The sequence below is a fragment of the Neodiprion lecontei genome, chromosome 4 (assembly GCF_021901455.1).
Source record: "Neodiprion lecontei isolate iyNeoLeco1 chromosome 4, iyNeoLeco1.1, whole genome shotgun sequence".
Lineage (NCBI taxonomy): Eukaryota > Metazoa > Arthropoda > Insecta > Hymenoptera > Diprionidae > Neodiprion > Neodiprion lecontei.
The window spans coordinates 29,902,453-29,927,294 of record NC_060263.1 but is presented as its reverse complement, the minus strand read 5'-3'; the positions used below and the strand labels follow the sequence as shown (position 1 = coordinate 29,927,294).

Here is a 24,842-nt window from a genome sequence, read left to right as displayed (position 1 = left end):
GCCGATTTGTTTCTCCGAGAATCCAATTAAAATCGTCTATTATCGCTTCAGTGGCAAATTTTTCAATTTTTCATCAGCCGCGAAACTATAGCCAGACAAAGAAACATCTTCCGTGGTCACAATTTATAACGGGAAAAATTCTTTCGGTAACTTAAGCGATTCCTGACAAGCCACGGCAACAGGTTTAAGCAGCACACGATGATGATTGATCAATGATTCTTCTCTGCTGATGTTATCTTCGACTCCATTTTTTTTTCAATTTGTGATTCATTTTCCGCGTACGTGGTTACGTGCATGCATATCTGCACGCACCGTTTTCTTTATTCCACAACCGGTATCCAAAAACGAAGCGAGGAAGACGAAAATGCAACTCAAGAATTGAATGTGCAAACGGCCTTGCCGATTGTTCTTAAGTCTTGCATCCCGACTTGTTATGGAATTGAGACAATACGTTTGTAAATAAGAGATATAGGAGAATGGGATCTGTCGCGGTACGTGCCTACGTGTCTACACTCTGCTCTGTAATTCCTTCACGTCGCGTCGGTTGCATGAAGGAATATGTGACTCGTGCCTCACGCGTATATGCGGCTGCTGCAGGTATGCCCATACGCCTAGCACGTAAAATGCATCTTTGAGGACAAAAGAAGCCGTAGATAGAGTGCTGCAGAGGCCATTATCATCGTTATTACTCGTCTCATCGCCCACCGTGCCGTGCCGGTCGTTCGTAAGATCGGCGTCGTTCGCTTGAGTTGTCAATACTCCGATATATACTGACACGGACGAAACTAGAACCTACGAAGGTCTCGTCCGCGATGCACTTACTAAAATTATACCTTAATGGCATCGCGAACAAGGACACGGAACAAAGGTTTTCGATCATCCCAAATGAAATTTTATTGCATTATTGACGAGGACTTTTTTGAGCTAGAGAAACCAGTTGCCTAATGAATAGGAAACCACTTACCAAACCCTCGATGGCATATATAACTTCTTTTGTGCGTCAGTGTGGATTTTCGATCCAAACTTCGAAGGCCTCTCATATTTTATCATTCCAATTACCTTATTCCACTCACAGGATCCGTCTCTGATTAATTCACCGTTATTGTAATAGTTCTGAACATAGGTGAAAGTAACGGAAAGTTTCCCTCTCGAACCCACCCTCGAGTTATGGAAACGGCGTTGTGATGCAGGGAAAGTCAAAAAATTTCGACATTTCAAGGCGACTCAAAGATTCTTCGGACAAAAGATTGTATATAATCCGAAGCCCTAGTTTCAGCAGTTCCACTTACCAGAGCCGGACGATCCTTGCGTGTCGGTACGCAGGTTCGGACCGCCAAATCGGCACCCACCTGCGCGGCTGAATACCCCTGCGAGTCCGACCAAAGAGTCGCACCGCATGCAGAGTTAACGACCAAACTTTTAAATAAATTCACAATTCTCCGGGATTTCAACGTAGATCGTTTTCATTCAACACCACCTGGCGATATACACTCCGAGTAAAAGTTTGATAGTCTCGAAAAAAAATCGTTCAAGAGGTTAACTTTTTTCGATAAAGCCAACAAACCAAAAAAAGATATTGATTGAACCGGGAAAGTGTTTACAAGTTACCCATAACGCGGTTGCGAAATAATTCACTCCGCCGATAAGTGGAAAAAGTGTCGGTTGAATCGAAGAAGCTTTTCTCCTTTTCTCCGAGCGTGGAGAAGAGTCTTTCCGGTGTGGGCTTACCCTAAGAAATGAGGAAAAACGAAACGAAGAGCCGGGACGGCCTGTCTAATACCGTCGCATCACGCAAGGCCCAAGGCAGTCTTCTTTGCCGAGGACTGGCAATCCTGACTTCTGGCTTTGGCCGGACGATATATTTCCTAACGCTACGGAGCCGGGATGGCCGGACTCCTGGTGGAATGCCGTTGACAAAAACACGTCTAGCCACGCGGTGACACCGCTGTTGTCACGGCGAGACTCGTAATTACCAAATACCTGTAGAGGCCATTATTACACGTCGAATATTTTTCTACCGTCAACCGGTGCAGAGGTGGTTGTGACCCTCGACGCGTTGCGTGCCACCCTCGCTTCGATTAGGATACGATAATAGCCGAGTGAAAAAACGAGCTCAAGAATTCTACCCAACAAATGAAATGGCTCAATTAATTAGCTGATACTTTACCAAATTACTAATTCATGCATATACTTTATTGGTATCCATCAACGGTAACCCCGAAAACCAACCCGAACACCGGTATATCTAATGATAGGTAATAAATAATACCGAGCAACTGAACCCAACTTTAACTGTCCGATTGATTTCCTCCGGCGTTACACATCGAGGACTTCGCTGACCGATTGTCAAATGCCAAACAAGCTTAATCACGAGTAATTTCAATCAGTAGAAAGGACGGTTCCAAAACTGACAGATTGGCCAACAGATGCCGCCATGGATGAAACGTTATACTCCGTGAAAATTTCAGCGAATTCAGCGGAAACTGAACACATGGTCTGCATTTCACACGCACCTAACACGCCTCGCCGGCTTCCATTTCCTCGGCGACCTCCAGCCTTGTCCTCATTGATTAGACCATTTGATATAACTCTCGCAGAGTGTTCAGGGAAATATACAGAAACTTTTCTGACAGTAGAAACTTGAGGGAGAGAAGAAAAGAATTTTAGAAACTTTTCGGGGATGATGGTTGTGCAAAGTTTTTGGTAACTCTTTAAAAGAGGGCCTCGTTGCTGAGTTGGTAAAACTGTAAGAAATTACGAAGCAGGGGAGTTTCCGCGGCGGGAACCTGTCCGTGACCCGACCATGACCCGTCACCACCCGTCAGCTAGATTTCACCGCAGAGAACGGTTCAGTCCGCGTCCGAAAGGCCGCCAAATCTCAACGTTACGACAAGAGCCAGCTCGAGGCGACCACGTTTGTCTCGACCGTGACACCAGACTCCGGTCCCAGAACCCGTCAGTCCCCCGTGAGTTTCACTCGCGGTTGAAGCACCGTGCGCCCACCGTTCCCCCGGTACTTACGTATCTAAATACACGTTTGAGTACGGACAGGCATATTATAAGTGTATTGTGAGAGAGCGCAAACGCGGCGCTGTGCACGAATACACGAGTGTACCTGCAGAGGTATGCACGCATACCACGCGATGTGCGCAAGGCATCGCCGGGTCGCGTATGACTTGTAATAAGCTAGAACCACATGGAATTATGGCTGTCCCAGATGAAAGGATCGGCCAAGATAAATTCAGAACCACGCTGTGTGCCTACCTGCCCGCCTTCCCGCCTGCCTGCAGCTGCGCATATTATACAACTCACACGAAATACCTACTCGAGGCGCAACAAGTTTACAATCCATGGTAGCTGGAAGGCTGTTTTCTCTCCCGTGTTGTAGGATCGTGAATTTTTTGCGAACGAAGACTCCGCAACGTCGACGTTTCGGCAGTAGCTGTACTACTTATAAATATCGATTCGAAGGTTTTAATTTTAATGGCGTTTGTCGGACGCAAGAAATCCAATAGGAAAGGGTCAAGGGTTTAATGAGTTATCCGAGCTCCAACGATTTACGAGCTCGGATGCAGTTTAACGCAGATTACTTCTTGGCGACTGCTGGTATAAACCTGATATTTTCATCTCTCCTGGCCTTTTTTCAGTGCAATTTCCTTCGGACTGACCTAGACCCGGGTTGCAGATTCCATCCCATTAAGAATTTATGGCGCGTAGCATGCCTGAGGACCCCGCTGCGCTACCAATCGAACGGCTTTAAAACGACACAATAATGTAATTATCCACGAAATTTTCGTTCATAACGAGACTGCGGAAGTCATTCGACTCACACGCAAGTTACGTTGTTCTACGACTTTCGCCGAGGTTGGCGATGCTGAATTGCTATTGCCTGCAGCTGAAATACCGTGTCTTTCACTTTTCCACGAACGTCGTGATCTAGATTTTACCCTCACGTGAATGTATGTGTGTCCTTTCATCGCTGACAGTGAGAGACACGCAATCCGGCGCGAAAAAAGACATAGAGTAATTTTCCGCCAATGTCGGAAATAATGTGAACCATTATATAGCCGCGTATCGGCTGCTTAATGTACCGCTCAAGGCGGCACGAGAAATGTAAAGAGTCTCCGGCTTACTTTCACGAGGAATTAAAAGCTCGAGATGTTCGGAATTTAGGCGAGAACCACTCGTGGAATGTTCCAAAGTCGTAACGGATCACTTTGTTTCTGGTTTTATGAAACAGGGAACACTTTTATCTCTTTGTAACGTCTTTACTTCCAAACAGAATTAGGGATATAAAGTTTTCCCCGGGAGAAAAGAGATCGTAAAATGTTTCGCTAAAAAAAATTTTTTTTTTTCTTGCACGTTTCTCTTTCTTTGGCTCTTCTTTTCGAGAATAAAAGAAAAAAAACTGAGAAGAAGAGAAATACACGAATAAATGCCATCAGCACTGATTCCGCCACACTGGATTTCGACGTAAAACTTTTCTCATTTGTATTTTTATATGTTGAAAATTGATCCTCAGGCCTTATGGCTGATCTATAGCTGCTTCTATTTTCACTCTCAGCATTGATTACAGATCGCTCTGACAGTAAGATAATTCCAAAACTGGCGCAATTTTCCTCCCATCGATCGTCGCTAACGCCCACGCAAATTCACCTCCCCGGTATCATCAGGAATTCAATGCCGTGAAATTGGTGACAAACAAGAAGCGTCGGACCTGAATTACCCACTAGCTGAACATAAATGGGCTCCACCAGGACCTCGATGGCTCCAGGTCCTTGTAGGCGCATGCGTTCCCACGTGGATAACGGAAACCGGAAATAGTATGAGTGGGTAAATGCATATACATGTCGCGTGCCTGATGGTGTAAGGAACTGTTGGTTGAAAAGGCGAATTTGGATATAATGCGACGTATAATTTTTTTTTACCGTCATTCGCTACAAAAGCACTCAAAACGCATATCTAGATTAAGATTATCCGAGGAATTAAATCAAGGTAAAAGGATTTATGTCTGTTGGATACGCTCCTTCAGCACCAAAATACATTTTTATTATTATTTTTATTTATCTCGTGAACGACGTAAAATCTTTCGAAATATAAAGATTTCTCGACTCCGGGAAGAATTGAAATTATTTCTTGTTTTCTCGAAAAATTGGATCACATGTAACAGTACAAAGGCGTAACAACTGGTAGTTAAAAACTTCCACCATTGGTTGAAAATTTTATTCTTGTGAAAGAAAAAAATTTACGTATCTGCCCTTCTACCATTAGACGTGGTATAAGGTCGTATGCGGGCTACTGCGACCTTACACCATTAGTGGATGTGATTATTTCTCATAAAGTTCGTAATGAAAGGGCATAACCAACAGTACTTGCAACCTTTTACCGTTAATTCCTCCGTTTTCCTATTTCAACGCTCTTGAACGTATTCTAATGCTTTTCGCGTAAATACAAACGAAAACCCACAACGTACCATTTTACCTTTACGCGTGGTAGAAGGTCGTATAAGGACGCAAACGTCGCTATGCCATTAGGACACGCGATATACTCTGCTCGAAATCACTCAAACTGCAGCGTGCAGCATCCGTACAAACAGTCAGCCACCCAGTAAACCTTCGGCACACGATGTGCGGCTTTACAGTCGTTGCTTTAAAAAAAATGAGCATTTTTTCATTTTACAACCTCTAATTTTCGCAATCTCTCTTCGAACGATAAACAGCCTCAAGCCATCCAATCAGGGATAATACTGTAGGTCAAAACTGTTCATTCGATCTCTTGTTCCCGGTTCATCAGCCGCCTGCATGCCGACCACTGGACGGTGTATTCGAAACATGTGGATGAAATTACGGAGTCAAATATCCACGCTACCTTTCAGGTCCGAGAGAAGACTATAGAAGGAAGCTGTAAGGAGGAAGAACGGAGTTTTGCGAATTAATACAGAGATTTCCCATGGGGGATTAATTCCGCGGCGGCGGTATGGCCAGGGTGCCAAGTTATATCAGGCTCGTTATTTCCCACCACAGCTTCATCTATTTAAACGATGACGAGAAGGGAAAGGGTGTCGACTCGGTGTATTATGTACGCGTCATAAAGTAACATTAACCGTTATATGCGCACATGTACACAGGTATACTCGGTTGCGAACAAGCCGGGCTCATAAGCGGGCGGTATATCCCCATTAAAGAGGCACTGATTCAAAAGATGACTCGAGCCAGAGCTGGTTCAACAAGTAGCAGATACGTTTCGCGGATCGTACGTAACGTGGCTTGATATAATATTTATCCGAACCACATGGCGCGACGGCTTGAGCTTAGACTCAAAACGCGGTTCCCTATCATCTCGTATGGAAGCCATTAACCTAGGTCATTACTGCTCACCATTTTTAATATCGCTCCAATTTCCTGCCTCGTTACAGCCGCATCCTCTCGGATCACGACCGGTTGGCAACAGCTCCGGCAGCTAGATACCGAAAAACAGAGTCAAACGATTTCTCGACGCGTTCATTCTCCTCCCGGCCATCGAAGTAATTACCAAAATTGGCAATATAATGGCTGTACGCACCGGGCGAACTTGCGACTCGGCGGATAGACTTCCATCTCCCATTCGAATGCTTTGTTCATTAGCATCCAGCTTCAATTAAACGCCAATTACGCTCTTCCCCCGCCAGCTTCTGTGCTTCCGCGGGCATCGGTGAAGGTCCGGAATGTTGGAGGGATCGAACAGGGCGAGGAGCGAGAGACGAGGTGAGATAAGACGAGGCAAGGTGAGCCAAGCGGGAACCGCGAGGAGGGAAACTGAATAAACGTTCCTACGGTGAACGCTTCGCGATGTCTGAAAGGGGGGTCGCTGATCTGGCTCACGCCGTTCGTAAATTACCAGATTGCGATCGGCTTTATCGACAGCTGATTCAACCGCAATAATTAACCCACGTCAGGCGACGTTTCTTTTTTTTTTTTTGCGCAACCGTCGTCGCTGCCGCCGCTACGGTCTCCGTGTTCTACACGGGAGAGGACGGCTGGAATCCATGTTTGGGTGTGTGTCATACGCAAGTTGGTACACGGGTCCGGTGCTACCGTTTAACGAGGTCCCCTACCGAATCTCTAGTGAAATGTACCAAAGAGCCGGCACGGCGTGTCGTCGGCTCACCTTAAGTCGGTCGAACCACGCTGGACTCAATCCAAAGGCGATTCACGTGCGCGTCATTCGCTCATTCATGCGGGCGAGGTTTTATTGATACGCGACAGGCACGCGACAGTATCTGAAATAACAAGTAAATCGGCTCGATGCACAGCCGGAGGATGAGGTCCAGCCAGCCAGAACTTGTCGCGAAAATTTTGTCAGAGCTTTCGTCTACTTCATCATGCAGACGTGTCGATGCTAATGGAACCGTGCAACGCGAGATGTTTTGAAAATTTTCTCATGAATTTATATATATGTATATTACATATATGTCATGAGACAGACGGTCCAGGTTGAAGGGAAACGCTCCAGCTACGCCAGACTCTACTGAAAGTTGATCCTTCACGGATCATTTATAACCAGCGCATATTATGTATGCGGCTTGACTTTAGCATCGCGTAACTGAGTCTGCGATAAAAATATTTCATTTGTCACGATGCACTTGGAGCTTACGAAATATTACACCGTGTATCCATTTTTCCTGACGGTCAAAAATTGATACTCGTGCTCATGGTTGATTTGGCGAAAACTTCAACGAAATATCGAACCCGTCAACTGGTGGAGATTTTCGCACGTGGAGTTGGCGAGGTGTTACGAACGGAACTGAGAGCTCTACAGTACTTCAAACTATAGTTTTCCGACCACTCATCGGTTGTCGGAGACTAACACAAGAAAAAGGATAAGTTTTCAAGTTACTACCACCACGGAACCGAAAGCTTTCTCTCTTAACTGCAGACACTCGGCTTTTAGTGACAAATAAATAATGCCTATCGCACGCTTATATGCACTTAGACACCCGGCAAACTCGGACATAAATTTGCACCGCATAATATAAGTTCGTACATATAGCGCTGCTCGAGATTCATGACGTAGTCGTTACGGAGGTTCGATCGAGAGGGCGTTCGGGCTGATTTTTTTTTTTATTATTTTTTATTTACTATCAATCTGATCTCGGACAACGTGAAGCGTCAACAAAAATCGTCGGATACCGGCGTATAATTTCGGCGTAAAAATTGCCAAAAACTGCTTGCCGAGCAACGATGCCATCATTTTTTCCACGGGTCCTCTGTGAGCTGCTGGAACAAAAATACTCCCGAGAGATACGCAGGTACAAAATTTCCTCATGTTAACTCTCTTGAGCACCATACTATAAACCCGCAGTATGTGTACACATAAAGTCACATCACATTGAACATTGCAAAACTCACTTAGTTAAGACGAATACGTTACTGAAAATAGTTGCCTATCCTATAGGCTTGCATAATTGACCCAGGTATAAACAGGGTTCAAAAAGGTTTGGGACCACGAATCAACAGCTCCTACTTCCTATTTGCCCCTTCGATTAGCTCAATTATTAGTAAAAATTAGACATTGCACGTATTTTGCGATGGTATAAATAAAAAAATTTATTTAAATGATACGCTTGACAACTGTACTGATGTTTTTCAACACCTCAAATTTGAACCGATAACATAGCAATTGAATTACGCAATCTTATAACGATAACATGATATTCACTACCACGATATTTCAGTGCTAGATGAATCCATACCGCATTCATTAGTATGTCAACAATTAGTCATGAAAAAATTTAAAGTCTCCCCGTCACGAATGCAGAATGTTACACGTCACAGCTAAAGTAAATACATATGACTACGAGTCAGAATACACCGGCGGCACCTGTGTTCCAAGCACAAGTACATATTTCCACTTTCAATTAGCACCCACGCATAAAGATGAAATGTTTGACAATTATTACCGCCGAAGCCAATAAGTACCGCGCATTGAGGCCACTTCGCGTAAACAAAAACTCCGTGGAGTAAATTTCCTCTTATAGTAGCCATGAAATGTATACGATTGAGAATACAAAGTACTGCAGGATGGGTCCGAGCGTGCAGCCTGAAAGGAATCTCCAGCAGGTTGTACTCATTGTCATTTGGACGATTCATTTTTTAACGAGCCAGTATTTTTTTAAAAACCCCGGTCAGGCACGATGCGTACATATAGCTGAGGTTTTATGAGGCCGAACATTGTCATACGAGGCATGTCCAAAGGCCTATTTTGAATTACTGGCTAGCTGCACAGTGCCGTATAGCGTAAGGACGCGGTTAGACGCCTCGTAAACTTTTCAGCTGGCTGAGTCCCGCTGCTGTTTTACATAGGTGAGTCCTAAGCAGAGACAGCCATATAATAGAGGATGTGGGCCCTTTTATGAGACCCATCAACTATATCTTCTTCAAGACTCGCTGGCCCTCACGGGCAATTAGTGGTTGACACTGACGCCTCGTCGCCCCGCTTGCAGCCAATCGTATCCCGGTGTCAGACGGTCGTAAGTCAGGCCTTTCAGAGGACATGTTACTCAGGGGCGAGCCGGCACGCTGGGACATAAAATCAATAGTCACTCCGAAATCCGATCCCTTGCCTCCGGTTTACGAAAATTTCATTCTTTTTTAAATTGCGCCTTACATCACGGATAGCGTTATACTGTCACCGGCTGGCAGCATCGCGGCATCGGCAGGAAATTGACGGTGATGTGTAGGCAAAGCTTTAACGTTGAGGACTTTTCGGTCAGGTGTTGAAGCGGCTCTTGTCACCGCATATTTACATTGAAATGCGTGTAAGAATTTTTGCTTCGCCGCATCGAACTGCCGCGCTGAGATTAGTGGAGTTAAAAGGTTTGTAATTGTGACTCCGCATCACCAGCTTGAACGTTGAGCCGCGGCAGAGAGCAATCAGCGTTCCAATGCAAACGGAAGTTGAGGCAAGGAAGATGAGATACGTCACATTTCATTTGGACGCAATCATACGAATCTTCCAATTTAATCCAAAAGTTGCAGATGAATTCAATCAACGAATTGCTCATTTATGCGAAATCAATGTACCAAGAAAACTTGCAGCCGTGACACGGTGTGATATATCTCGGTACCGAGAAATGCAGTTCTACGCTGTACAGTTACTCTAATTATTTTTCTAGCTATTGCTTTTGCGCCTGAGTTCGTCGCGTAGGAAAGAGAGCTGCGGGTCGTCCGAAAATCCCAAGAACCAATACTTGATACGACGATCGCAGGTATGAGATTCGCTTTTTCACTGTCGATAGTAGGTATGAGGTATCAAGCAGGTCTCCAAATACACAGACTTGGATATTAACTTTTCTTGCTACAAATCGTGACTCTTGATCTGTCTGCAGGATCTTTGCATCAATCTTTGTCGGGACAGAAACAGCGTAGGATGTTTTGTCATTCCCGTCCATCTCTATATGTAACAAATACACTAAAACTATCCTCACTCGGTTGAGTCGGCATTAATTCAAGATTTTTTTTCCAAACGCTGTGCTTCACATTCTCTACATAAATGATCGGTAGTGAAGTATGGCCTAATAACAACCGCACCGTTGAATAATGCATACAACAGACCAGCAAATCAACAAATCTGGCCCCTTTTGGCGCACGGCTTCACTGTTTCGCGCAAGGATTGCGGAAGCTCCTAAGCTTCGAATGAAAATATCGTCACATTTTTCCTTAGTCTAAGAGGTTTCTGCTACCAATGCCTCGTTATTTAACATGCATTATATCTTGGAGTATCCTGAATACCTATTAATTTCTCCAATTGTGATAATAAGAGATTGAAAAATTGATTCTCTAACGCACGGAGTGTCAGCTGATAGCCCCTAAACTCCTGTCTCTCGGGTCAAACTCTGTACAATGTGCACAAGCTGCTGCAGCAGAGGGAAGTCAGGTGAGCTGCATTGACGCTGGGTACAGTATATCCTGTTAGTTGGTTTGATATGTTTATGAACCGTAAAGATTTAAGGTTTCTTCATATCGGGCATAAAAATGTCCAGGTATGTCGGTGGCGCCTGCATGGACTCGGGGTGGCGAGCCTGCTTGTCAGAAGGAGGAAAACTGGCCCGCTTGCCGCGTCGAGGTGGTGTAAAGAAAACATGGCACGGCGTCACGTGAGATGAGTCCCAAATTTCACTCCTCCCACCTTCCTCCAGCAGGTCCGCAAGTGATGGGATATCGGGATGTGAGAAAGTCTTCGCTTCACCTGCGATCGGTTAATTCATTTGAAAAGGTCAATCGGTACCTAGCCAGGTTATCCGCTTCATTAGGAACCCAATCTTGAAAAGCAGTTACGAGGTTGGAGCAGGTGAGATAAAACATAGGTGTGTATAAGCAACGCGGTAAAAACTATCTTATCCCACAAATACACCTCGGTTAACCCATTTCTCTCATCTCCGTCTCATCTTTTATTTTTATACCCATCCGATTTTTCTTATATTCTTGAAAGCCGTTTCTCGCGTGCTGGGTTATCCGAGGCGTGGTTGAAAACTAATCACGTTTCTCGCACCAAGAGTTGCGCGGAACTCCAGTCAATTAAAAGCCTTATAATGGTCGTTCGCACGCGGTCCACACGTAAGGTAAATAAATACCGATAAAATAGTTGTGAATATTTTATCACACCTGAACTAGCAACTCCGAGTAATATCACGTGTAGGTGAAGCAAGTAATTCCCCGTCACGGTTGCAACAAAGCGGGATCGAAAGCGGGGGACTCGGACGGATATATGCGCGTGTGGGTTGGTACCTGCAGCGTTTAGCTCTTTCTTACGCGTGCTATTTATAAAATATAAACCAGATCTGGCCCCGAGGACGCGTACAACGTGCGGAAGATAGGCAGCAAGCGGCAGGCAAGGAGATCGCGGAGGCGCATAAAGGATCGAAGCGAACTGCGGCAGGGCGATTCCTGCAGGGACACAAAGGGCCGCGACGCGATGTCCCATAAGTCGTAGAGGGCCCTCGGATTCCCGGGGACCGACAGACAATAGGACTGCGGACGGGTCCCGAAATCGTTCCAGGAATAATCATTAATCTGATCGAATGATTTAACGTTGGATAAAATAATTCCTAAACGCAGTAAAATTGTCTCGAAAAAACGCGGAGCGACGCATCCGTCGCGGATACGAGGATCAGCCGCGAGCGTCGAGCGCTTTGTCCTCGGCGTTCCGGAGGCACCGGCTACGGTGGGGCATCCGGTGATGGATAGCAGCAATTAAGCGCCTCGCTCTTGACAGCCGGGAATCGTTACTCGCCAGCTCCGACGTCCTTTGGGACTTATATCGCTCTTCCTCGCTGCAGCCGAAGCGGCGGACTCTTAATCGCCGACCACTCTCGTCGCCTCCTGCATCGCGCATAATTTTCACGGCTTCGATCCGAATCCGATCACCCGTGTCGTTCGTTCGCGGTCCCGCAAATCTGCCAGATTTCAATCCTCGCGTCATCGGGACGAAGAGGCGATACGACCTTAAATATTATCGCACCGTTATATCGACCGTGAAGAACAAACGGGGACTCGTATGGCTGGAAGCCGATGTCAAGAGTTCGACGGAACGAATATTTGACCGGGATGCTCGAGCCGGCGATGAGTTGCCGGTGCACGTCTCCATTTATTCCGGGCACGTTATACCGTACTATGCTGAGCAACATACACGCCAGCATGCATGTAGCATGCAGGTACGTACCAGTGATTTTTAGCGCGCGCAGATGATGTTTGGCTAGGACGTTCCGCCGTGTCAATAGTATCCGTGGCAGTTTTCCTCCTCCGCAAACGTGGCAATTGCGTGTTGCGCCCACGGCCTGCGTATATGCACCGCGTGTGTTTGGACAACGCGCGGTATTAACGTGGTGAAACAAATCCCGGAGTCCGAGGACGAGATGGGGGAGGAACGAAGGGGAATTGGGTGAGGACGAGGACGAGGACGAAGACGAGGGCGAGGGAACGGACCACTTGTCGAAGAGTGGAAAAAAGCAATTACCAATACAGACGGTTTTGTACATTCTACAAAGTATAATGAGTTAACTGTCTACCCGCGGTAATTAATCCATCGGTCAGCGCTCGGGCCCCGGGACGAGATATTCCCGAAGGTCTGTAATATAACTGCGGGCGATTCGCGGTGTGGTGATACAAACGCCCACCTGCCGAAGCGTCACGATTGTAACCATCGACGTTCAGAGATAATATGCAGCGAGTGGGTACCGGGCTAATAAGTGGGCCTGAAATATTGAAAATAGAATCGAAAAATCCTAATGCATAAACGCCGAGGACGGTTACGTGCCGTGTAACAAATCACGCCCAAAGGACTCGGATCCCGGCGTATAAATCACACTACACGCGGTATAGAGCGGGAGAGGCGTCGAATGTCAAGGTACCGTTGGATCGTAATACTGCAAGAATAATACAACCGCGAGGACAAAGAGTGATTCGCGCGGCATTGAATCGAGCGTAAAGGTCAGCCGTGACAGAAGCCTGTAGATTGGCGTACGTACGTGGGCCGGAACTACACGAAGATCCGTTATTAATCAAGCCCCGGAAAGTACGAGTAACATTACAGCTCGTTGCGCCCCGCGTGCGCGTGTCACTCGGCGAGTTCTCGAAACTCTGTATACATACGTAATATGTACGTACAATGGAACATATAGCCGGCATGCTGCAAAGACGTCGGAGGTTATAAACTCGACCAAGGGATATAGAGTTGGGAACGGATACTATCTGCGTATCTGCGATCAATGACAAGTTAGCGTAACGAGGGCGAGGAGACAGAGGGAGAGGAGGTGGGCGAAGGGGGAAGGAGGGGGAATGAAGCGAAGGAAGATGCAGCGTCGAGGAGGATGAGGAGGACGACGATCACGACGAAGAGGCCAATTACGGGTAGCCGCTTCTCCTGCAGGCTCCCGTCGTCGGTTCGAAGGCTCGCGATCGAAGGGCCCCGCTTAAGGACTCCGGACTGGAATGCCCCGGCGATCGGGCCCTGGAGGGATACGAGCGACCCGGCCGGGAGAGAAACACCTGCAATTAAGATATGTTAATCAGGTATAGGTACCAAGTACGCCGTGCGGCGTACACGCGATTACGTATGAGTGCAGTGCACGCGGGCAGCGTTCATCGGGCCCGGGATGAGGCGAGCGGAGCATCGGGCCCTTCGATGTTCGAGACCTACACTGGTTTATTGCGCAGGGTGGTCCGTGGCCCGGCGTCGTTTATTGGGCCCCGTGTACCTACTTAGGCCGCGGCGCGAGGGAAGCTGGGACGGAGCGGCGATGTTGGGAGAAAGGGGGGCGGGAGGGAGGAAGCGAGGGATCATGCCCCGGTGTCTCGCATTGATGGATCGCCCGGTCAGCCGTCGCACCGTTCCTCGGAGTGATTGAATATCTCGCGGTCCATCTCGACTCCAATGAAGATCGATTAGCGACCATTATGCCCGGTACAAATCGATATTCCGATTCGTCCGCACCGGTGGCGGGTACAATTGAAGATAATTAAATCAATCAACGCGGTTAGCCCTGCCTCAGCATCAACGCCCCTGCTGCTGCATTAGCTTGATGTATGCACCAGACTTACGTCGCGTCGATACTTCGAGTAGTTAGAATTTTCAAGGCGGTTGCACGACAGAGACAAGACCGGCGATGAGGCGAGAAGAGTGAAAGACGAATCACTCGAGAGATTTGATATACTTAGTGTGATATATTTTTTCCGAGGAAGTATTTGATATGAAAACGTCGGCGATTAAATATCGAGAACTTATTAATCGATTTCACACGACCTTTGGATAAACGAACTCGTCTAATGTAACAATTATTTATAATACGTTGAAAGAAAAAGCTCAATGCTTCGTGACGAAGGTTGATTGTTGACGCATTTCTTTATTTATTTATTTTTTTTCACAATCATAATTGTCGCGGACGAATCCTGCACCTTGGTTAGTTATTTACTCCTCGAGTGTCTATTTAGCATACCATTCAGCAGTGCTTCGCAGTGAGCCGGTGATATTCGTGGATAGCGATAAAGCGTCGAATATGGTGGGAATTTTCGTGACCAATGCTCCTTAAAAATTCCACATCAGCCGTGCCTTCGTCAACGCCGATACCTCACCCCAACCACCAATATCCGTGAATCATCGACACGAATCGTTCCATTGACAAAACGGTGCGACTAAACGAGGTCGTTGTTTCAATGGACTCGAAAAGACAGCCCGGCGTATACAACAAGCGCGAACAACGGCAACAAAAGGGGCCCGTGCACCGGGGGCTCGGGGACCAACGAACGTGAAACCAACGTGGGCGCGGAGGCGCGAGCGTGTCGATAATCTCCGGCAGACATCGCTGATCAGCGAGCCCAACCCTGCCGTCGTCTAGTCGTCGGGCCCGGACGCCGGCGTCGCCCTACAGCGACGGGCCCAATTATAACTCGTCCGTTTCCGTGCGCCGGACACTCGATCAACGCGGTTCGGTAACGCTGATTAGCGAGCGTGGTTCGGCTGAACTTCATTGTCGAGGACGCGTCGTATCGTTCCAAGTGCGGTGACCCGGCGACTCGGGCTTGAATGAAAGTGGAGACGAGGCGTAGAGGTGGGACAGGACGCGGGTGTGACCTCTCGGAGAAAAACGTTTACACACGGGTTTATTGTGGCAAGTTCGCTTCGGGGTATAAACAACGAAGAGCCGAGCCGCGACGGCCGGGAACGACCGAGTTCTCCACCTCTTTTTCAGGCCCAAGGTACACGGCACTCGGCGCGGGCGCCCGCCCAGACGAGGACTCTGAAAGGAAGGACGCGACGCGAGGGAAGATGAAAAAGAGAAGCCCTCGGGGTGTGAGGATGGTTCTTTTAATTAGTCGGAGGTGTGAAGAGTCGTGCGTACGTGGACGCAGGCCTTGCCTCGACTTGCGTGCGTGAGTGCGTGCGATCGGACCCGCGTATGTGCGCGAAGGCCCCGCCCGAACGCCCGAGCAGCCGCCTGTCTTCCGTCCCAGTCAAGACGAACCGGTTCCTGCTCTGGCTCTATTGAAATTCCGACCGAGCACTGCACAACATCACCGTCGCCATCTACTCCGTCCCTAAGAGCGCCTCTGCATTGAGCTACGGATGAAACGTTACAAAACTAGACACCCGTTCACCGCTTCTCCGCCACTTTCAGATTTTATTATCATCCGTGGAAGAGCCTGGGTAATGCGATATCAGGATTCTTTTCTTTTTGGTAAACACGCAGAGAAACAGTCACTTGCTTTTCGGGGGAAAATCGTGTATCGACACTGCTTGTGCTGTGAATATGAAGAAACAATTTGTCTCCGATCTTGAACAGTACAAACATCTATTGTTTTTGTTTTTTTAACCAAATGTATAGTATTTGTTTGTAAAGTATGAATTATAGGGGTACTGGGCTCACTGAAAAAGTATTTCACCCACGGTAATTCTAGCGAGCACATCCTTCGGAATAGAATTCAATATTTGATCAAAGATAAAATATTAGGCTATAAAACAAACAAAACAGAGAATATCGATTTCATTTGAATTCAAATATACTCCAATTCGGATCACGTCTAATTCATTTCAATATGTATCCCGTTCCAATCTAAAAGAGATTGTTAATTATTCGGTGAAACGATGTAATAGGAGATCGACTAGCTTTTTAAATCAATTGTTAAAGCTCAAAAAAGTAAATTGCGAGATAAACACGAGTAGAAGTATGAATTACTTTCCAAGCTCTGCTGAATAATCATGCGGCTTTTCACTGCTGACGGAAACTGCAGGGGAGATAACTTATCTGTGTACCCGCCGGAGTTTGCTGGAAACGAGAAACAAGTGACTCAAAAGTATTTTCACTTGGAACAATTCATTAATTCTTTGTCAAAGTTGGGTTATACCTGAGAGTCGAAAAGTTTAAGGGTGAAGATTCAGAGGGGGCGTAAGGCGAGGGCGGAACTAAATCGTAGAAACAATAGAATGAAACGGTAAGAATACTGCGAAATTATGCAATTCGTTTGTATAGCTGAGCTCCGACGGATAAACTAATCTGTGAACTTGTGTAAGCGTTCATTTCTTCCTTACAACCTGCGCCACCCAAACCTTGTTTCTAAAATACTCAATTCGAAAACTTGCATTTTTTTTCTGCCAAGTGAACATAGTTACTGCGACTCTGACGCCATCTAATTAGTCACCACTTTTACAAGCGAATGAAAGTTTCAGAAATGATCACACCGTAGTGTATAAATTGATGGTTCGAGTTACGAAAGCTCATCATCTGAAGCAGCCGCTTCCAATGAGAGCAAGAGGGTAATGACCGACTTACGATTCACTGATGAAATGGCGTACAGTGTTATTCACTCCGCCAAGTGCTTTGATTAAAAAATATCATACTCAATTAATCTTCTTTACAAGGACATGTTTCGTGGCAAACGATTTATTTGGACGAATAAACTCTGGCTACGGATTATGCTACACGATCCGGGTAGCTGCAAAGCAGCATTTTGAAGAGCAGGAACGTTTGACGAGACCACTTGCCGTGCAATGTAGATGTAAAAAAAAATTCTTCAGTGATGCGAAAATTTTTACCCGGCGGCAGGCGCACGGCGCAGAGTTCTGGCGATCACCGGTAAAGTAAACGACGAAACTAGAAGTCGTCCGATCTTAAAAAGCTTTGAAAAATTAGCCCCGGTAAGCAGGTCGAGCGTTAAGGGTGATGCTGCTTTAAAGCTCTAGGGGCTGAAGGAAGGCTGGCTTTTTCAACCGTCTAATGATTATTCCTTTTTACGTTTTTGAGGAAGAGATGGTGAATGTCACTGAGACCAGCTAGATGCTGCCTGCCTGCCTGCCTGCCTGCCGCCTCAGCCAAAGCCGTCGCTCGCGTTATTTCCCTTTCATCTCGACGCCGGCGTCGCGGCGCCTTAATTAGCCTGCCAACGGTCTTCTATGTTTCACACCCTAATTTTCGAAGACTCGACCGTCCCCAAGTTTGATCCCCAGTCTCCGTCAGTCGTTCGATCGTGAAAAGCTAACGGCGATAAAATATTCGCCGAGTTTCATAATATTCCATTTTTTTTCTCCCGCTTCACTCGTTTTTATCTCGGTCTTTTCAAGTCGAGCTTGTGTTTTCTCCCGTTTTTATTCCGTCTCCTCCTTCACTCGCGCGGCCTGTAACATCGTAATCATCGGAAAACAGAAACTAATACGCCATGCAGAGACCACGGACTAACCAACCTGCGGAGTTCTCGTAATCCAAATCTCCGTTCAACAGTTCAACGTTGGGCTTAGAGCTTACAGCTTATGCAGCTCAGGAATAAGTAAGCCTGTGCGGTTGTACCGGCCGAACGGCAGAACGCGCTGCACATATACTACATGCGCATATATAACGCTTTGGGCAACGCCAAATTGTAGACTTGGCAAGGACTTCGAACTTGAGAATCGTTTAAGGCAAGTGACTACTTGCGGAAGCGGTTCTGCCGCCCAACTTAGCATCGCCCACAGCGGTCAATTATTTTCTAAAACTACACAACCGTGACCACGACTCGTTTCGTTCGCGATGCCATGGAATTCTACCCACGTTGAACACGTACGCGTGTGCCCTGAAATTCTTTAAAAATCAAAATAAACCTCAACGCGAGTACGCGAGTTCTGTGAATCAATATCACCCGATATACGCGAGGACAAAGGTTTACAGGATGTAATTTTCAGTAATATACATAAATTGGCGCATTATCAGCTTCACGATTCATAGTGCAATAAACTGTCCATTCGTTATTCCGCATGCAGCGTTCATATATTTGCATAAATGAAATTTATCACAGCAATTTCAATACCAAACTGCAATATACAATAACTTTTTCTCTCACAATAATCATTCCTCATGCTGTACCTACTATTCTTTCGTTACAGTAACGAAAATTCCACAAAATCCTTCCGTTCCAAAATTACTTATCAGTGCCCAGCGGTGAAACGCGATACTGCAGGTATTACTCAGCAGCAAAGCATTTTACTCCGTGGACGCGTTTGACGTGGCTAAAATTCGCCTATTTTCCTCGAAACTCACTGGACTGAAAAAGGATCGTTCGCAAAAGCGCCTGTTGAGGTATAAAATTCATCTACGTGCTCTCGAAAGCCGATTTTGAGGTAAGGAAACGTGACTGTGCAAGCTGTACGTGAAAAGCTAGAGTACAATAATAATACACAAAACCGCACTGGAGCCGCTCATAATCACAAACAAATGAATTTTATGAGAATTTGAATAACCCTATTGAACGAAGTTTGAGACTTGGATGCTCAAAATACACTGTCAATGAGAAACGCGCAATGAGAAGCCTGGATAATTAATTCCGACGGACGAGCGATAAACAGAGCTGTTTGAAGCAATTCATCAATTACGTAGGGTTTCTAAAACAAAGCATCGCTACTGGGTGACGGCAGAAGCACTTTTTGCATAAAGTTTCTTCGGAAAAATACCTTACAATCTGATCTGCTACGATGAAAAAAGGTTCTGAATCATTTTACGTAGAAAAAACTGCAACGACCCGCAACGGTCATAATGAAGCGATTGTCAAGGATATGACGTCATCTCAATATGAAAATCACTTGACCACAAACGAGTGAGCAACAACACCAATCACGTTGGTCAGATGCTATCAGTTACTAAGTACCAATTTATGCTTACAGGAAACAGTCATAAGTATCTGCATGTGGTAAGGAGAAAGTGATAAGACTGTGCAAAGTAAGTTTCGGGCTTTTTCCATGATTTCATTCCTGCAAGTATGTACAGAAATTCACTCATATACTTACAACAAAAATCAAGAAAGGCCGAAGAAGTCATTCTACGTTTTATCATCACGCATAGTAATTTAGATAAAGTAAATGCATAATCATATTCACATTACTTGAGTCAAAATAATCAAAATCTCGGATCCTCCGTGATTTATGAAGCAGTTTCGGAATTCATCATTGAATTCTAAACTCTTCTGCTATCCTCAAGTACCACACTTCAGTTTTATCAAACTCTAAAAAAATTCTTTGCTCAATTACAAATTCACCGATTAATTTTTTCTGATAATTTGGATTCCTGAGACCAGTCAACGTCCTGGGTGGTTAAATAAAATAATTCTGACTCACCGCACCTCGACGCTCGGAAAATCATATGACTTCGGTATCGCTGATTCAGAGGCTTCCGATCGGTCGATCGATACCAGGCCATAATCTTCCTTTCACACGAAGTGGTATACGGTAATTGTCAGACACCCTGTGGATGTTCGGAAGGAAAGCGGTGAGGTGGGAAGGTCGTGGGGCGTCTTAGGCGTTTGTCGCGTGGTGTAGACAGTCCTGACTCTCTCGGTCCGTCTGCGACGAAGGTTGGTGTGTGTTGGTCGGGACGCTTCCGAATTACTCGGGACTAGTTTGGAATTCAGTCGGTGCACGCGTCTTGTTTGTATATGAATGGGCACTTATGCAAGAACCTGGGATATACACTGAATGCCGGTTCAAGATGGCCAGGTTTAAGCTCGGCGAGCTTTATCTGAACTCAATTTTTTCTTTTCCGTTTCATTTTATTTTCCGTTTTACTGGCTTACTTCTTTTTGTTCTGTTTTTTTTTCTTTCCACCCGACAGATCGCTTGATTTTCTCTCGCCGCCTACAAATCCGGCAGACACAAGGGGGGAAGAGTGTAGTAAAAAAAAGGATGCGCGTTATACAAAACAAGAAACAAAAGGGCAAAGGAGCGGTGAGCGGAAAAGAAAAGAAACAGATAAAAAATATTAACGGCATAAGAAACGAATTAGGAATTCAGATAAGATTCGAACTAAGAGTGAAGCGCTGTCGTTTGCCTCGGCGAGAAATGGAGGACATCGGAACGAATCGGCACGTTCTAATTTTAGAAATCCACGTGTCCTCTTGTTTCTTATCTTAAGTACGTCCTACGTACATCTTAAGTGCATTACGAGGTGGTCCGCGCTGTGGTTGGTATTTTTCCTATACCCGGAGAAATGTGTCCCGTGTATCGATGTGTGCAGCTGACGGTGACAGTTCGGTCGAAAAACGCTGATTCGAGTCGTTGATTACACGCAGGTACGTACGGTAAAAAATTCTTATTCGCACTTCCCAAACATCGACTATCGATTTCGCGTTCACTTGAGTATAGTCGAAATACCGCCCGCGTGTTGAAATGAAAAAAAAAATCATGAAACCAAAAGATGCCCAACCGTGATAAGCGTTTTTCCGGCTTATTGTTAGTTTTCCTGTAATACTTTAGACCTATTCGGCCATTACCACAAATCTCGCTCATTATATACGTATATAACAGAAAAATGTTCAGTGCCCGAGAGTTCGTGCTGCGGCAGGCATGCGTATTATGTATATACCTACGTGCACGTAAATATGGGCTCATGCATGAAGCGCGAGCCAACTGTAGGAGCTCACCGGAAGTTGTTCATGATTCCGGCAAAGTTACAACATTCACCACAACAGTTACGGCCGCGGTCTGCCGTGTGTTCGCTCCGGGCACAAGGCACAAGGCTGTAGCCTTTAGGTTCGAGGCTCCAGATATAGCGGTCGAGGAACCACCCGACATGGACGTACACACTCCTAGAGGGTGTGTAGTGCCAGATACCGAGTATACAGGTTTCTCGAACAGTCCGTCCTGGAATGCCGGAGTAATGAACACGTTACCGAGAGCTCATTGTTTCTATCGCACCGTCTTCGGAAGTTACCCGCAGGTATCTACAGTCCTCGATCCATTACGAGGAACCGCAGCGGCGACGTTTTGTCGTTTCACCGCGACACTGACGACGGCGCGTCTCTTCGCTCATATATTTTTCTTGTTTAATGCGAAAATTGTAGAAATATTCGACAGGCAAATTATAATTTCTTCTCGCTTTGCTTCCAACGACGATCGAGAGAGAAACAGATTCGCTCACGCTCCTCGGTTCGACGAGTACGACGTACGGTGGTCCGGCCGACGCATTTGAATACGTTTAATTGGCCAAAGGCCGCCAGAAATGCTTCGAGATAAGAGAACACGGAGGCAAGCCGAGAAACAGGTAGCCGAGTGCTGAAGCCAGGAGCTGCAGGCTGCTGCAAGGTTCATCAGCGATCCTTGGAAGTCCGTGGGATAAAGAGTAAGGAAGACACCCTGCTCGAGTCCTGCAGGTACGACGATCTCTCTGCGGTCGGAGCCGGTGCGTTTTGGTTCCAGTAATTGCATCTGGTCTAATTTATATTTAAACCAACAGGATCGAGGCCGGGTTCGTTTATTCATTGGTACCACCGGCCCTCGTTCGGCTCGAATTAAATGCATGCTGGGCCATCGTCGACGCGTCAATGATTCTTGGCGGATCCTATCAGAGCGAGGGAGAAAAAGGAGAAACGTGATAGAGAGCGAACGGACCCGCCAGACCGCTGGGATGCTGAGCCGTTGAGTTGGGTCCAGGACTGAATACCCTCGAGTGAGAGAGGATTGCGTTTCATTAGCAGCGGTACACAGTCCCCGGGTCGACTCTGATCGACTTTTTCCACGACTGTCACTCTCCTTTTATATTCTTTTACCGCACGAATAATAGACCGCGAAAGACGCGTAAGAATCGTCCAAACTTTTTTTCCCACCAGCCCTACACCTTCATCGACGTCATGCTTCATGTGACTATACGTGACTCTATATGTGTATACCTACACTCCCGAAGACTGTTGGAATAATGTAGGTAATTCGAATCACGTGCTCTACATGTTACGCGTATGCATGGCATGCACGCAATATTTTCACAATTGTAGATCCGAGAAGTGTTTCTCTCTTACTCAAGATCCAAGCAGGTGTCGAAGCCTTCCTTTGGGAAATCATCGGACAAATTTTCGTGACTCGGAGAGGCCGGCAATCCGAGCCGCGTGGCGTATTAGCGACAATCCGTGACAGCAGTAATATTCACTGATACGTAACCTAAAGCAATTCTGAAATTTTCTAAACAGGCGTTAAACATCTACCTTTTAACTTATTTTCGTATAGTTACACAGTGTCCAACAATTTGTTTCCCGTTGGCTACTGCGTTTAGGAATTTATCACGGTAGGACGACCCAAGACACGACGCCGCGTGAGCACGAATAAATATCATTTTTTAAAGCCCGCGCGTCGTTCGTTATTCTTATACCCACCGCATCTGAATTAAGCCCTTACGACACAGTATCTCCATTCCTGGCTAACTTGCATAAGCTGACGGCGCTTCTTCTGCCGGATTATCATCTGACGTATTCTCAAATTATGATATTTCAAATCGCAAGGTCGATGTCGAGAGCGAGACTTCCGCCGCATCGACTTGGCCGCTGGTTCAAGCTCTTTTGAAAATAAAACAAACTTTTCAAGTAAATAACGAAATCAGGCTAAACTTGTCGGCATCGGATTTGAATACAAAGCGTGTGTCCCTATTTTTGATCAAATATCGATATCATCGATGGTGTGAATTCTGCAACGGCTGCAAGACTTGTGTTAACCACTGACATGTATACATATATATTTTTGTGTATCGATCAACGCTTACAAATGATCCATATCACGCCTCTCGCTTCATAGTCTTAAGTACCGGTTTCATTTTTCAACACGTTCCTTTCCTCGATTCTCACGCTGCCACCGATGATAATTCGGCGTGTAAAAGGCGAGCCGGCCAGACACGACGCAACCACTCGGTGGTAATACTCCAGGATCGTTTCCCGGTCGTATCTCGGTCGTATTCCCTTTCATACGACCGCATGGCAAGACCGTCGCGGCGATCGTCGAGAGGCTGGGCTGCCGCATTTCGTACACAGCCCAATTACCTCGGCACGCATGTTACAGGTACGTACATACAGTTTGTCTCCTGCTGGCGTTTACATCCTAAGAATGACCAAAAATAATCGATTTTCGATGAAATTTTTCAAGCTCGCTTAATCGATCGACTCGATTATTTTCCCTCCTAATCGATTTTTGGTCATTACCCCTATGAACGATGCAATACAATCTCAAGTATCAAGTATTATCATTGTCTTACTTTCTAAGATACCCATTTGATATAACAAGTGAAAGATAAATGAATATTTTCACCCGAAATTGAATAATATTTTGAATGAAACTTTTCTTCTATTTAGACTACACACTGCAATTTACGAAATTTTGGTTTTATATGCACCGTTTCAAAAAAATATGAAATAACGGATTAATCGATTCATTTTTACCAATTCAATCGAGTCGTATTCGATTATTTTTTCCAACTCGATTAATCGAAACATAGATTATTTTTAGCTTAGTGGCCATTGCTATAGGAATGTATTACGTTCTTAAAACTATAAAACATTCTGTGTGTATCTACGTACAATGAACATACACGACATTGATATTATTCATTCGATAAAGTGGAAGACCAACTCGGAGCCCAACCAAAATTGAACTGGATATCGCGTTTTAAGTTTCGAATGAATTTCCATCCACCGATGCACAGAATGACGTCGGGAATCATTGACATCGGAGTAAGTAGAACCGAAATCATCGGATGCAGGACTTCGAAGCGAGTGGCCCTCTCCAAGGCTGCAGCACGCCGAGGTATGCGGATTACACAACTACGAATATGCATTGTGTGCATGCGACACATTCGAGAGAAGACAAATATCAGATGTTGGAGCTCGCAGAGAGAAATCTCGGTCGAGTTCCCTCGGAGCTCCCTTGACATCGGTGGACCGCGCAGTTATACGACCGCGTTGACGCGGCGTCGTCGTCTTCGTCTTCGTCGGGAGCAGACGACAAAGGCGTCGGGGCGCTACCGCAGACTTATTCCGTGGCCGTCCCAAGGCGACGACGGGCGTCGCACGCAAAATAGAATACAACACCCACGGTTG

At 46.0% G+C, this 24,842-nt stretch overlaps 1 long non-coding RNA gene across 1 annotated transcript in view; it reads right to left on the bottom strand.

Annotated features, from left to right (window-relative positions):
* The window catches only part of LOC124293988, an 87,178-nt gene that overhangs the window by 24,152 nt on the left and 38,184 nt on the right, over positions 1–24,842 (bottom strand). The window lies entirely within an intron of this gene.